Consider the following 15,970-nt stretch of genomic DNA (forward strand, 5'->3'; position numbering starts at 1 on the left):
TTTTCACAAGTTTCTGAATCCAAACTAGTAGCACTCTTGACTGAAAATTTAGTAACCATACTTATTCTCTCCATCTCCTGACAGCAGCTCCAGTGTTTTCTATACCTTCCACCCACAGTGAAGTTTTGCTACCTACAAATGGTGGGGTAATGCTCTTTCTTTAAAAATTTTATTGCTTTAAGGATAAAAGTGCAGGGGAAGGGACAATCTCTTTAGCATGATTTACAAGACATAATCCCTCTGTGTGTGCCTTCTGTCACATCTTTTACAACACTTTCTCCCTCTCTTCCTCTGTCTTCCTCCAACTTCTGTACTCATTTGTCCCAACATCTCCATGTTTTTCCAAATCTCTATGTCTTGTTCATGTAATGCCCACTGCTTGGAATGCTTTTCTTCCCAACCCAATATGCTGGGAAATACCTAATCTTCATTCAAGGTGTTAAGTCCAATCCCTATATAAATCTCTGATCCAAACTGTTAGACCACTTTTTCCTCTTTGACTCATCTGTACATGGCCACATTTTTATCATGCCATCTATAACATTTTATTATGCTGATTTATTCATAAGTCCTATATTTCTCAACTACAAAGTCAGCTCCAAGATTTAAAAGAACACTTAGCACAGTGCCCGACACAGGGTAACAAGACAAGTTATTGTACACTAAGAATGCACGAGGCAGTCTAGAGTGCTTTGCATGTTTTAGCTCGTCTAACTCTCCTATAGTTCTATCAGGAAGGTATCATTAACAGCACTGCTTGTCAGATGAGGAAATGGAGACTCAGAAAGTTAAAATAATTGCTCAAGGTTGCATGCTATTATGTGAAGATGTCAGGATTTGAAACCCGAAAGAAAATTGGCCCCAAATTCCAGTTTTTAAGTGCTTCCCCTACAAATATTTCCTTTCAGAGTAGGCATTTCATATTTGAGAAATGAATTAATACATTTATTTCTAGGGGACTTTTCTTTGATTGCCTTCTCTAGCCTTTGAAAACATTCTTTCCCTTCCACTCAATAAAATGTGTGGTTCTTGGGCCAGCATTGTGGCATAATGGGTTAAATTGCCACCTGAGACACCAGCATCCCATATGGGTACCTATTTGAGTCCCAGATGCTCCACTTCAGATCCAGCACCCTGTTAATGGCCTAAGAAAGCAGCAGAAGACAGCCCAAGTACTTGGACCTGTGCCACTCTCATGGGAGACCTGGATGAAGTTCCCGGCTCCTGCCTTCAACCTTGCCTAATGTTTGCTGTTGCAGCCATTTTGGAAGTGAAACAGAGGATGGACAATCTCTCTCTCTGTCTCTCTCTGCCTCTCTCTCTCTGACTCTCCCTCTATTTCTTTCTCTGTAACTGTGCTTTTCAAATAAATGAATCAATAAATCTTTTTTTGGTATTATCCTTTTACATCACATTCAAGTGTTGGGTTTCTGTTTTTCTGTACTAAGAAGTGTTTCCTCTCTGCCCTTCTTTAATCTATTTCTCATTTTTCTTCCTCTTTCTTTATTTTCCATTTTCATTCTCTGTTAGAGAATAATTATGCACTTTGTTGTTTGCTGACCCAGAGGCAGAGTGTTTTATGTTACTGTTCTAGATCTCTTTCACTTGTTCTCCCACTTCTCTCTGTGCCCTAAAACGTGGCCTTCAAGAACTATATCAGCAGGCTCCCACGTTCTCTGGCTTCTTGTTATATTCCACCAGTAAGGAACACTGACAAGAAATTATGGGTGGAGGGAGAATGATAACACAAAAATCTACAACTATCCCATGTAAAATTGTTTAGGGCATCTGGGGGAGTAATAGTCCCTTTATAAGATATCAAGTGGTGGCTGGTGCCGCATCTCAATAGGCTAATCCTCCACCTGCGGTGCCGGCACACCGGGTTCTAGTCCTGGTTGGGGCACCGGATTCTGTCCTGGTTGCCCCTCTTCCAGGCCAGCTCTCTGCTGTGGCCCGTGAGTGCAGTGGAGGATGATCCAAGTGCTTGGGCCCTGCACTCGCATGGGAGACCAGGAGAAGCACCTGGCTCCTGGCCAGCGTGGTGCACCAGCCGCAGTGCGCCGGCTGTGGCGGCCATTGGAGGGTGAACCAACAGCAAAGGAAGACCTTTCTGTCTCTCTCTCTCACTGACTACTCTGCCTGTAAAAAAAAAAAAAAAAAAAAAAAAAAAAAAAAAAGATATCAAGTGGTTTTACTCATGTAGTCTTTTTTTTTTTTTTTTTTTTGGTCTGAGTTGTAGTCACCACTTCTTCTTCCTTTATACCTTCAGGTATAGGCAGGTATAGGGTTGCTGAACAGCTTCTAACTGCTACCAGCTGAAACAAGCACCCTGCCCTTGCCCTTGTATTTAGAACCTTATTAAACTCCTCGGTTTGAGTGTACTGTTTCTGTGCTTCTGGCCCCTAACTGATAGACTCCATCATTCCCGGCAACCTTTCTAACAGAACCCCAGCTTAGTGTGTATATACACTCTTCTGTACCTTGCTCATGTGACTCAGATGAAGACTGCTTCCACATACAGTTCTATCACGAGTCTTTACTCGTGTGGACCGATCAGGGAAATCTCTTCCCACGCTGCTAGAATCTAGCTTAGGAGAGGAGGCTTAAGACAGTCAGAGTATAATATGTCTGATGACTGCTGTCATGCTGCATGTGATGTCCCCATGATAATACAGGGAGAAGTTTTGCTTCGTGGTTGAAGAAACATTGTCTTGTCCTCTTTCTTATGCTGGATTTGAACAAAGAAGTTGCTTATCTCAGTTATTGTTGGCAGCTATTTTGCAACCATGACGGAAATCAGCTTGAAGAAGAAACTAATCCAGAGAAGAGAATTAAAAACATTGTTAGACTTAGCGCCAGTGCTGCAATATAGGAGGTAAAGCCACCACCTGCAGTGTCAGCATCCCATATGGGTGCCAGTTCGAGACTCGGCTGCTCCATTTCTCATCCAGCTCTCTGCTATAGCTTGGGAAAGCAGTAGAAACTTGCCCAAATCCTTGGGACCCTGTACCCCTGTGGGAGATCCGGAAGAGGCTCCTGGCTCCTGGCTCCTGGCTTCGGATTGGTGCACCTCTAGCTATTGTGGCCATTTGGGGAGTAAAACAGTGAATGGAAGAACTCTCTGCCTCTCTGTAACTCTGCCTTTCAACTATAACAAATAAACCTTTTTTAAAAAATAAGAAAATAAAAAAGCATTGCAAGACAGAATTGAACATTTGATCATATCAAACTTGGAGCCCACTTTATTTCTAGATCCTTCTCCCACAAGGTGAGGTACTTCCTATGTTTAAAATCCATTTAATTCTTACACCACAGCATCTCTAAGCTGCTTTGATTTTGTAATAGTCAATAATCAATGAGTGTTTACCATTTGGCATTCATGGTACTGTATAATAAACCACAGATTAGGTGCTAATATTAGCCTCTATACATATGAGGAAGCTAGGCCTTTGAACGTTTCGTTAATTAGCAGTGACCACATAACCAGTAAATGTTCCAGTTGTAACCCAAAGTTGGTGGGAACACTTGACTCTAGACTTCTTCCTTCAGCTGGGCGGTGCTCAGTTTGACATTCATTCACTTTTTTTTTCCCTGACCAATGAGACGATAGTGTTTATTTGGGGGGACAACTGAGACAGGAGCTGTAGTGCAGAGAGAAGCTGCTCCTAGGGATTGCCTGTGAACCAGAGGTTCCATGGGAGCTGCAGGCAGCCATCTTTTGATCCTTGGAGGTAGTGGCCTGAGATGAAGCAGATACTGGAGAAGGCAGAGGGAGGCAGGAAGAACCTGGGTATCTGGTGAAACTGTTCATCCATTGCCAGTACTCCTGGACTTTTCAGTTTCAGGAGCCAGTACGTTTCTTTTCTTTTCTTTCTTTCTTTCTTTTTCTTTTTTTTTTTTTTTTTTTTTTTTTTTGACAGACAGAGTGGATAGTGAGAGAGAGAGACAGAGAGAAAGGTCTTCCTTTTGCCGTTGGTTCACCCTCCAATGGCCGCCACGGCTGGCGCGCTGCGGCCGGCGCACCGCGCTGATCCGAAGGCAGGAGCCAGGTGCTTCTCCTGGTCTCCCATGCAGGTGCAGGGCCCAAGCACTTGGGCCATCCTCCACTGCCTTCCCGGGCCACAGCAGAGAGCTGGCCTGGAAGAGGGGCAACTGGGAAAGAATCCGGCGCCCCGACCGGGACTAGAACCCGGTGTGCCGGCACCGCTAGGTGGAGGATTAGCCTATTGAGCCGCGGTGCCGGCCCCAGTAAGTTTCAATAATTGATTCAGCCCATTTTCTTTATTGTTAAACCAATTTTGTGAACCAAAAGCAGTCCAGCTAACATGATTCCTTTTGGATAACAGTCACCCAGTCACATTTATAGTACTATTCAACTTTTCAAAAGAAGTTCCCTGAGACAAAATAAATGATAGCATGCTAAATGTACCATCTGTGCTGCCAGACCACAATTTTAAGTGGGTTCCTGTGGCTTGAGACCCCCAGTGTTTTTTTGCTTCTCTCAAAATTTCCACCCGTCAAGCCTCTGTTCATCTTTCCAGCCTGGAGACCTAGTGTTAGCCCCACAAGACCCAGGCAAGAGGGTCTCAAGCAGGAAAGGCAGGTGAATATCTGACTTCAGTGAGCAGTATCTTTTGTGTAGCTCCCTTTCAGCATCCAATGACCCAGGGTACCCAGATGCCTTGCAGCACATCAGGGCAGGATGAAAGAGGAACCAGTACCACCACACACACCACCATTCTGAAGTTTCTTCTTTGGCGGGGAGGGGAATGCAAAGTGAAAGCCTTGGTACTCCAGTGATGGCTGGAGCAGCTATCTGTCTTTCATGCTATGGGTGACTCCTAACTGTGACGCTGTTGACTTAGTCAACTGTTAGATCCTAATGGGCAATGTTTCTAGAAAAAGAGGCTGAGAAGACAGAAGCATTCATTCACTTCTCAGACAACTATGGCAGGACCATATTTCAGTAACTCAATTCCAACAAAAGGAGGCACTGTCAGATGTTTATCTCAGGGCCCGCACTGTGACAAAGCAGGTAAAGCTGCCGCCTGCAGTGCCAGCATCTCATACGGGCACCAGTTCAAATCCTGGCTGCTCTACTTCCGATCCACCTCCTTGGTGTGGCCTGGGAAAGCAATAGGAGATGGCCCAAGGGTTTGGGTCCCTGCATTCATGCGGAAGACCCAGAAAAATCCTGGGGAAGAAGCTCCTAGCTCCTGGCTTCGGATCAGCCCAGCTCCAACTGTTGCAGCCATCTGGGGAGTGAACCACCAGTGGATGGAAGAGTTCTCTCTCTCTCTCTCTCTGCCTCTGCCTCTCTGTAACTTTGCCTTTCAAATAAGTAAATAAATCTTTAAGAAAAAAAAAAGAAAAAGACATCTATCTCTGGCATGCCATATAATTTCATCATAGAGATAACGTAGACTTTTCATGGGCATCAGCATGTTGAGAGCTGGGGTTCAGTGTTAGACAAAGGATAACATTAAAAAATGCATAGTAAAAACTCAAGCAAGGGGGATAATTTTTGGATTCCTATTAACAAAAGTGAATCCAAGATTCCTGTTCACACAAGTGATGACAACAACAGTTTATGTAAAGCATGGCTAACTTATTGAGAAAATGATCAGGAATAGTAGTTAAGTTCTTAGGGTCAATCAATGCTGTAGATGAACTCACTTGGAAGACTAGGCCAATCTCCTATATTCAATATGCGTTTTAAATAAAATTTGAAATTATAAAATGGAATCAGGTCACTGAAACTAGCATTTGATTAAATTATGTCAAGATCTCCTATTTATTCTTTACTGACTCTGTGATCTTTATTTTAGCATTAATATTTCTTGGATGACTGAATTCACTTCCAAACATCTTTGAATTACGGCTTCAAACCTTCAGGCTCGGATTTTGTTTCATCACTCTTTTCTTCTCCCCCAGCAATATGTATTTGTTCATAAACATAGCTTTTTTCCATGAAATGGTTTTTTTAGAATGTTAAAAGGAGACAAATATTAGCCTGGATTGTTTGTCTTCCTGGGGCCACTCGGCCTGCGGTGAGTAAATCAGGTGAGGCAGCTTCCTGCAGACACTTTGACATAAAGTATTTCAAAGCCAAGTCTGATGACAGCACTTACTCCTAATATGGATGATGTGAGTACAGGAACATCAGGTTGTTAGCAGCCCTGACTAAAACAGTAACTACAACAGAGAGTGAAGAAGATGAAAATGGAAGTACTCAGCGATGAGCTCCCAGTTCCTCTAGCATGAATTCACATTGTAAGGGTGTACTGCCTTGAATGGGTTTCCTTCCTTTTACACTCCCACTTAGCTTTCCTTTAAGTGCCAAATGAAGCGGGTGGTGGAAAATGTGGTGCACCAGTCATTTTGACATTCCTTTGCAAATTAGTCAGGCTTTGATAGTACAGGTCGGCTCTACCACGTAGGGGACCTTTCAGCTTTGGGAATCTGGCAGGAGTTCAAGAGCAATGTATTGCTTTGAACTCACTTGTTAGCGGTGCAAAATAAACACCATCCACCTTGCAATAAAAAAGCATCAGCAGGAGAAAAAAAGAGAACATTCTAAACCCCTCCCTTGAGACTTCAAAACCCTCACTGGGGCTGCTAAATTAGGGCAGGAAAAATAAGGCCTGCTTGTGAAAAGAAAGGAGGGAGAAAGGACCATCTTACAACAAACACACAAAAATTACAATCACTAAGAACTAATTATGTTTTCATGATCACAAATGCATTGAGAGTTTGAAAGCTCACGAACGCATCCTGATGCTGCTATAAAATGTTTCCTGGCTAATTATTTGCCAGTACAACTGTTCACTTCCTGTGGCGGATTTATGCTAAATCCTGTTATTAGTCTTGCTCTGCAATTGCCATTGTCTATGACTAGAAGCAAGGCTGAAAGGCTACAGTCAGCCTTTTATTACACAACATGTGAATGGAGATTTGACCCAGTGTCCGACCACTTCCCGCCTTTGGTTTTTATGTGAGCTTGCTGAGCCTTTCCCAATAAATCACTGGATTCCAATGAACTTTTACTCTTTTTTCTCTCCTTTCAACTGTACCACTTTTTGTATGTGAGTGCATACTTTAAAAATAAACCTCACAATTTCACAGTGGTGAATACCTTTTCATCATACAAAATTTCTACAGTTCTTACTCCAAAAAATATGTGAAACCAATGTTTAATGCCTTGAATTCATTCAGTGGTTGAAGTTGGGAGTGGTAAAAATAAATAAAGCAAAAAAATTATGGAAGTATTACATTTCAACAAGGATATGATTTTAAATAATTGTAATGTGCAAACTGTCATAGAAACTACAGTGAAAAGTAAATACTTTCTGTAAAAATCCAACTAAACATTTCCTAGAATATTTGATATTTGGGGCATTATAAGTAAGTTTGATAATACCCTAAATACAATTTTTCATCTGATAAAATTAACACAAATTCTGTGAATTGTCTGCAAGTCTTCCTTTAACGTGGTTTATACTATTCTAAATCTCCAAAATTTAAATACAATTTCAATTTTTATTCCCACTATATTTAATAATATAATCACCATATTTAAAAATATTCTCAGATTTGGATATCAAATCTTAAAGACTTAAGAAAACTTAGTTTTTAAGAGGAAAATAGATTATTAAAATACTCAAATTAAAAAAACACAGTTTTGTTTTTGATTTATATATACCTTTTATTATGTTACTTTCCTGAACATTTTTTGTCTACTTGAAAGGCAAGGAGACAGAAAAACATAGACAGAGAAAGATCTTCCATTCACCGGTTCAATTTGCAAATGGGGCTGGACTAAGCTGAAACCAGGAGCCCAGAATTCTATCCTGGTCTCCCACATGGATGGTGGGGGACCAAGTACTTGAGCCATCACCTTCTGCCTCCCCACATGCTCATTAGCAGGAAGCTGGATCAGAAGCAGAGTAGGGATTTCAACCCAGGCACTCCAATATAGTATGCGGATGTCCCTCGGTGTATCTTAACCTCTGTTCTACAACACTTGACCTCCAGTTTCTTGTTTCTAATGGTTCCATATGCATTTTATTATTCACTTTGCTTAAAAATACCCTTATTAAGATTAAGTTTGTGAGTATTTATAGGAGTAATCCTTGTGCACTATAAAATTTTCTTATGGATCTTTTTCTAACATTTGTTCAACAGTTGATATTAAAATCTTTGAAAGTATTATCTCAGTTGCAAATATCATTTTGCTCCTGAAATTTTGCTTTTAGGATAAACACTTTTAAAAATGCTCATCCAGAAACACATATACACTCAAATATATTCTGCTTGGATTTTTCTTAAATGAAATGATATCCAAAAAGGACATCAGTAAGGAGACTTAAATAAAGGACAACATATCCAAGCAGGGAATACCATAATACTATGTGAAAAAAAAAAAAAAAAAGAGAGAGAAAAAGCAAGACAGAGAAAGAAAGGTGTGGATATACATGCATTGGAAGAAATCCTTGATCATTTTTGAATGAAAAGAGCAAGCAGCTATTATTATGTGTGGATTATTTTAATTATTTATTTTTAAAGATTTTATTTATTTGAGAGGTAGAGTTACAGACAGAGAGAGGAAGAGACAGAGAGAAAGGTCTTCCATCTCCAAATGGCTGCAATGACCAGAACTGGGCTGACCCAAAGCCAGGAACCAGGAGCTTCTTCTAGGTGTCCTACATGGGTGCAGGGGCCAAAGGACTTGGGCTATCTTCTGCTGCTTTCCCAGGCTCTCAGCGGAGAGCTGGATTGGAAAAGGAGCAGCCATGACTCAAACCAGCACCCATATGGAATGCTGGCTATGCAGAGGCATAGCCTGCTAGACCATGGTGCCCGACCCCCATAGTTTGATAGTATTTGCTTTCCCCACCAAAATATTGCTTATTTAACAGTTTAATTTTTATGTGTCACTTAAAAATCTAAAGACTACTAAAAAATTTCAAAGCGCATAAACAAAAATAAAGGAATAAAACAAAAGAAGAAAAGATATGATCTAGGCCCATACACCTTTTTTTCTTTCTTCCTTTTAAAAATATTATTTTATTTATTTGAAAGACAGAGTTATAAAGAGGCACAGGCAGAGAGGAGAAATCTTCCATCTGCTGGTTCACTCCCCTAATGACGACAGTACTGCGCCAGGCCAAAGCCAGAAGCCAGAAACTTCTTCTGCACTTCGGTGCAGGGACCCAAGGAATTGGCCATCTTCCATTGCTTTCCCAGGCACATTAGCAGGGAGCTGGATCAGAAGTAGAGCAGCTGGGACATGAACCAGTGCCCATATAGTATTCTGGAGCTTCTGTGCTGGTCCCAGGTTTTCCAAAGTTTTTAGTAAGCAGATACGAATATTCATTACTTGCTTTTATCCTGTTTTGCGGGCCAGATGTAGAGATCATACATCCATCACACCTAAGGTTGCCATCAACTTACTACTAATAATGTCAACGTATGCGCTTAGAGTCATTTTAATGTGAAGCTAGACATCGGATTGCCATGAACTAAAACTGACAGCTGCTCTCCTAATTGCTGGCATGTTGGAAACATCATGATGATTCTCCCATATCTGCCCCACATTGGTTCAATATTGCTACCCTAGAATACTTGGTGCTAAAATATTTTCTCTCGAAAATGATAATGAATGGCAGCACATAAACTCATAAACATTGTGGTACAAATTAGTTTATGACATTAACTAGATTTAAGAACTTGGAAACCAAGAAACAATCATAAGGCTTGTCAAAGACCATTGCCCAAGTAGATGGACTTGTGGAGCATGAATGTATAATTGACAAACCTGGCTTTGAACCTGGTTGTAACAGTTACTCGCTATATAACTTTGAGTTCATAATTTCACTCCAATTCCTGATTTTTAAAAGGGGGTCAATGATAACTACCTAGTAGTGTTTCCATGAAGATAAAGTGTGAAAGATTTTTTTTTAACATAGAAGTTACTTGAAAATTATTAGTTATTTTTGGTCCACTGAGCCCAAAGCCTCAGTACTTCCTATAATGGCCTGGCTTTGATTCAGAAAAAAATGTGCTTGAGAAACAATTATATTCCAGACACTGTAATAACTGTGGGAACCCCACTCTTTTGAACGGATGCACAAAGGAATAACTAAACGCCTTCTAAAAGCTTATGAACTGGTAGGGGAGGCACAGGAATAAAAATATCTTTATGTATCAGTGTGCTGGGAGCTATTGGCAAGCACTTATATAGGGCAGGGAATATAGACTAAGGCAAATATATCTAAAGAAGACCTTTAAAGAATTATTCAGTAAATGAAAGGAAAAAGAGATGGTTCAGAATATACATAAATTGCATGAACAAAGGCACTAAATGAAGATATAATACTGATGCTTCGGGAACATTGAGAACCAATACAGGAGAAACAATGCTAGAGAATTGCAGAAAATCAGGCTGAAGTAGGCTTGGCTGTTATTAATGGTCTTATATGTCATGTTAAGGGCAGGGTCATAGCTCAAAGGTGTTGTGAAAAGAAATGCTATGGAGTGACAAGATTTGTTTTGCATTTTAGAAAGATTATTTTGAGGGTGTGGATGAAAAGGAAAGACTTGAGTTAGCAGAATGAAGAATGCCAGTCTGAAAATTGTGCTTCCAACAATGATCCAGTTCTAATCTGGTCACTGAACATTTAATAAGCACATATTGAATATAATTAATGATTCAGAAATCAGATCCAAAGAAAAATGACAAGTTTTAAAAAGCAAGAATAGGCAAAGAAGCAGTCTTACAACAGAGAACTAGATAGATACAAAATGGAGGAGAGAAAAGGATAATTTAGAAGTACTTTAACTAACCTCTTTGTATCTAATTATGTAAATATGACTATAATGTAAGGAAATGACATTATTTCTAACCACATGATAGGATTGCTTGATTTTTACAATATATCAGGAAATAAGCTCCTGTAAAATGTAAGTTAAAATTATTTTTATGGAAAGAGTTTCCCTTTGTATAAGCAAACATGAAAAAAATTTCTGTATATCACACATATCTCTGCAGCCACTGGTTCTCAATGCAAATGTTGACAAAGTTAATTTTTTAGAAGTTGACTGTACTTGCTTTTACTAATCATTTGATTACTTTGAGTTTATTTTTAAAAATATTGGCATAATTCTCCCATAACATTATATCAAAACCATTATAACTGTTTTCATTTTAGCAATCAAAAGGATCTTTTTGCAGTTCTCTATAAAGCTCTACATAGTTACATCATTATCATCCACTGAGTACTAACATTATCTTGGTTACTACCATATGAATCCATATTTGTTTCTATAATGAAATACCTGAGGCTGTGCATTCCTGAGGAAGAGAAGTTATTTTAACTCCCAAAAAGCATAGCACTAGCTCAGGAAAGGACCCCTCGGATGCATCACCGCATGGTGGATGGTGCCACAATGGTGGGAGCACGTGTAGGAGAGATAACAAGGCAAGCCGTGGGAGCCACGGGAGCTGGAGAAAGGGGGCGGCTCAGCAGCAACCTTGGAACTGGTAATGGCTAGCTCACAGGGCAAATGTCTTACTGTTGACACTACTGGTTCACAAGCAAATGGGGATTATTTTCTGCAAAGCATCTGCTGATGAATACAATGAATAATAATAGTCTATAAACGCTTTGTACTCTCACAAGTTTTCTGAATTTGTCCCATTAAGCCCTTTCTGCTACTTAAACACACAAATATATATCTAGCCTTAGATACAGACTTAGAAATATCTGTTTTAGGGGCCGGCACCGTGGCACATTAGGTTAATCCTCTGCTTGCGGTGTTGGCATCCCATATGGGCACCGGGTTCTAGTCCCGGTTGCTCCTCTTCCAGTCCAACTCTCTGCTGTGGCTCAGGAGGGCAGTGGAGGATGGCCCAAGTGCTTGGCGCCTGCACCCGCATGGGAGACCAGGAGGAAGCACCTGGCTCCTGGCTTTGGATCGGCCATTTGGGGGGGCGAACAATTGGATGGAAGACCTTTCCTCTGTCTCTCTCTCTCACTGTCTGTAACTCTACCTGTCAAATAAATAAATTTAAAAAAAGAAAAGAAAAAAAAGAAATATCTATTTTAATACACCATAGCAGATTCTACTTCCATTCTACTGAATTAATTTGTTTTGAATATCTTTGAAAATATTCTTACTTATAGTTACTGCATGCTGACTCTTCTTCAGGCACTTTATTTTAAGGGTTATTTATTTTTTTGAAAGGTAGACTTACAAAGAGAGAAGAAGGGAGAGCAAGAGAGAGATCTTCCATCCGCTGGTTTACTCTCCAAATAAGCACAATGGCCAGGGCTAGGCCAGGCTGAAGCCAGGAAACAGTTGCTTCATCCAGGTCTCCCATGTGGTTACAAGGGCCCAAGGACTTGGGCTATCTTCTGCTGCTTTCCCAGGTGCATTAGCAGGGAGCTGGATCAGCAGTGGAGCAGTCAGGACTCACACTGGTACCCACATGGACGCCAGCATTGCAGGCAGCAGCCTGACCTGCTATGCTACAACATAGCCCCTTTTAAGCATTTTAAATGTAGAATGGCCCACTTGAATAAGCAACTAAGCAGTTAGCTGATATTTATGGATTCCTTGAGAGCAAATGAAAATTATTCAAAATCATTTGTCTTCTATTTTAATTGATTATTGATACTGCTCTCAAAGTCCTCAATTCCTTGAGCAACTTTTCTCACTGAAGGCTAATATATCTTAAATAAATTTATTTTCCCCAGACATATTTCTTTAGCTACTGTGTCAAATGCAATTTAATATTTCACCATCTCTAAAAAGGTTTCACTGAATGGCCCACAAATTAAAATTTTTAGTTGCAGTTCATTTTAATTCTTTATTTTTGTGAAGAAATTCTGTCATGGTGAGGTATTTTACTTTTGTTAATTTTCTTCACTGCTGCTCTCTTGTAAGTTGGGTATATTGTGGTAAGGGGCATATACGGAATTGTTGAAGTATAATATATAATTTTAGCATAGCTGAAAGTCTTTGCATAATAAATGATGCTTTGCTATCTAATTTCATAACAAAATAGTCTACACTCAACCTTGCCTTAAAAGTGTGACATTCAAAGTTCACTGTTGTTTTCTTGTTTTGACATGATTTGCACTGGTAATATTTAACTGGACATTAAAATAAAATGTTACAGCCCAGTGATGTAGAATTATAACTGTGTCACTATTATTTGTACTGTGCTTATCAGCAATATGAAACAAATAAGTGCACCACATACAAACTCTGTCACAACTTCTAGACCCATTGTAGTATGAATGTAGCTACAGACAATATAAAAATTAATGAGTATGGTTGTACTCCAATAAAACTTCAATAACGGGGCTGGTGTTGTGGTGTAATGGGTAAAGCCACTGCCTGCTATGCCGGCATCCATATGGACACAGGTTACTTCTTGGCTGCTCCACTTCTGATCCAGCTCCGTGCTAATGCACCTGGGAAAGCAGCAGAAGATAGCACAAGTGCTTGGACTGCTGCACCATGTGGGAGACCCAGAAGAAGATCCTGGCTCTTGGCTTTGGCCTGGCCCAGCACTGACCATTGCAGCCATCTGGGAAGTGAACCAGCAAATGAAAGATCTCTCTTTCTCTTTCTCACCTCTTTATAACTTTCATTTTCAAATAAACAAATCTTTGAAAAAAAAAAAAAAAGAACTTCAGCAATGGACACTAAAACTTGGCTTTCTTTTATTTTTTGTATGTCAAAACATATTCTTCCTTTGATTTTTTAAAACTATTAAAAACTGTAAAACCTATTTGTGGTTCATGTGCTTTATAAAAGCAGGTGGCAGGCTGGATGTGATCAACAGATGCGAGCTTGCCAATCTGCAATCTAGAGTACTCATCAAATACTTGTGTTTGAATGAATAGTTTGTAAGCCAGTGCACTTGTGAACCATATTTACTTAACTAAAGCAGAAATTCCTGATATCCATTCCCGCCCCTTCATTGTCTCTCTTAATGGGTTCAGCAGCCCCACAAATCTTCATTATTCACAAGTACCTTTGGCCATGTGATGTAGGTGGTCTTCAAACCAGTCATTAGAAAAACTGATATCTTTCTTAACTCCGCTAAAACCTCTCTCATCATTTTTCTCCTTAAATGCATCTCACTAAATCTTTGAGGAAAAAAATGCAATGAGTTCTGTGCTCACAACTCCATGACTATTTTTCAATAATTCAAAACTCAAAATCATCCTTATTATTTAAATTAATTACCTTTTGAGCAGAGGATTTAGAAAAGTCATAAGATTGAATTAATATTATTACTAGGGCATATTGAAAAAATGTAAAAATATATATCAAGAAATAAGGGGGAAAATCCCTTGACTTTGATAATTTATCAGTCTCCCTTAGGCTTGGGCAAGTACTCACAATGTTCTTACCCTTCAGTTAAGAAAACTACCAAACTTTATAGATTTGATTTATTGGACTATAGACTTATGAAATAGGAAACATTTCAGATGTTCTCAGATGGATAAATCAAATCCTGTTTCAAATTTGTTTTTTTCTTCAAGAAGATTACTTCAAATTACACTTGACTTTTGAAACATTCGTGTCGATAGTAAACCATCTGCTAAGCATGATTTGACAGGTTCTAAGCTGTCACATTGCATGTGTGTGTGTGCTAGATGATGAAGCTGCAAGGTCTTATCTCCAACAGGCCTTAATTATCATGCATTTCATAAAGAAATGAATACTCAGTATTAGTACACTGAGAGTTTAAACATTGCTGAGAGATAAGACTAAATGATTGCCAGTGGTGATACTAACACTAAGATTCTGTGATTCCATGTGGATTAGTTTTTCTTCAGTATCTGACTGAGGTTCTGGGTTCTAATGATATAGGTCAAATAATATTCATTTGTGAGATACAGAAGGCACATACTTATCTGCAGTCTTTAAAAAGAAATGAGGCATAGAATGTATACTTTGGATTACACAAGATGTAGTTTATTTTGTTTCTACATTAAAACAAATGATAGGGTAAGCTGGAAGGCTGAAAGGAGTCCTGGAATAACAAAGAATATGTCACAGAAGAAAAGATGACTTTATTTAACTATTTAAAAGTCACCTAGCCCTAAATTTTGGTGTAGCTGGTGAAAACAGAAATATAGTAAAGTTACATACATGTCTGAATTAATAGGTGTTTACATTAATTGTAGGTGATTGATTTAGAATTGACCTAAAGATGTCTGTTGAGAATAATACCATAGAAAAAAAGATAGATGACTCTTCACTAGGATGTCTCCTCACTATCATAGTTTGATGTAGTTACATGAGGATATAATTTATGAGATGTAAACTTGGATCTTCATTTACTATGTTAAGTGTAAATGTATTGATAGGGGTTGAGGGAGACTGTATGAAGGCAGTTCAAAAAGTTAGTGGAAATTGAAATTAAAAGATAAGTTCATTTTATTGCAAAAACAATTGAAATTCAAGCAGAGAGGAGTCTTCAAAAAGCTCATGGAAAAATGTATGCTATGAAAATACTATGCATTGGGGCCGGCACTGTGGCTCATTTGGTTAATCCTCCCTTGCGGCACCGGCATCCCATATGGGCACCAGTTCTAGTCCCGGTTGCTCCTCTTCCAGTCCAGCTCTCTGCTGTTGTCCAGGAAGGCAGTGAAGGATGGCCCAAGTGCTTGGACCCCTGTATCTGCATGGGAGACCAGGAGGAAGTGCCTGGTTCCTGGCTTTGGATCAGCACATTGCTGGCTGTAGTGGCCATTTGGGGAGTGAATCAATGGAAGGAAGATCTTTCTGTCTCTCTCACTGTCTATAATGCTACCTGTCAAATAAATGAATAAGAAAATACTATGCGTGGATTTTAAAATTTCTTTGCACCAAAATAGATTTATCTTTTAATTCCAACTGTCCACCAATGTTTTGAAGTGTACTTGCATAACACATTCATCACTGT

The sequence above is a fragment of the Oryctolagus cuniculus genome, chromosome 9 (assembly GCF_964237555.1).
Source record: "Oryctolagus cuniculus chromosome 9, mOryCun1.1, whole genome shotgun sequence".
NCBI classification, from domain to species: domain Eukaryota; kingdom Metazoa; phylum Chordata; class Mammalia; order Lagomorpha; family Leporidae; genus Oryctolagus; species Oryctolagus cuniculus.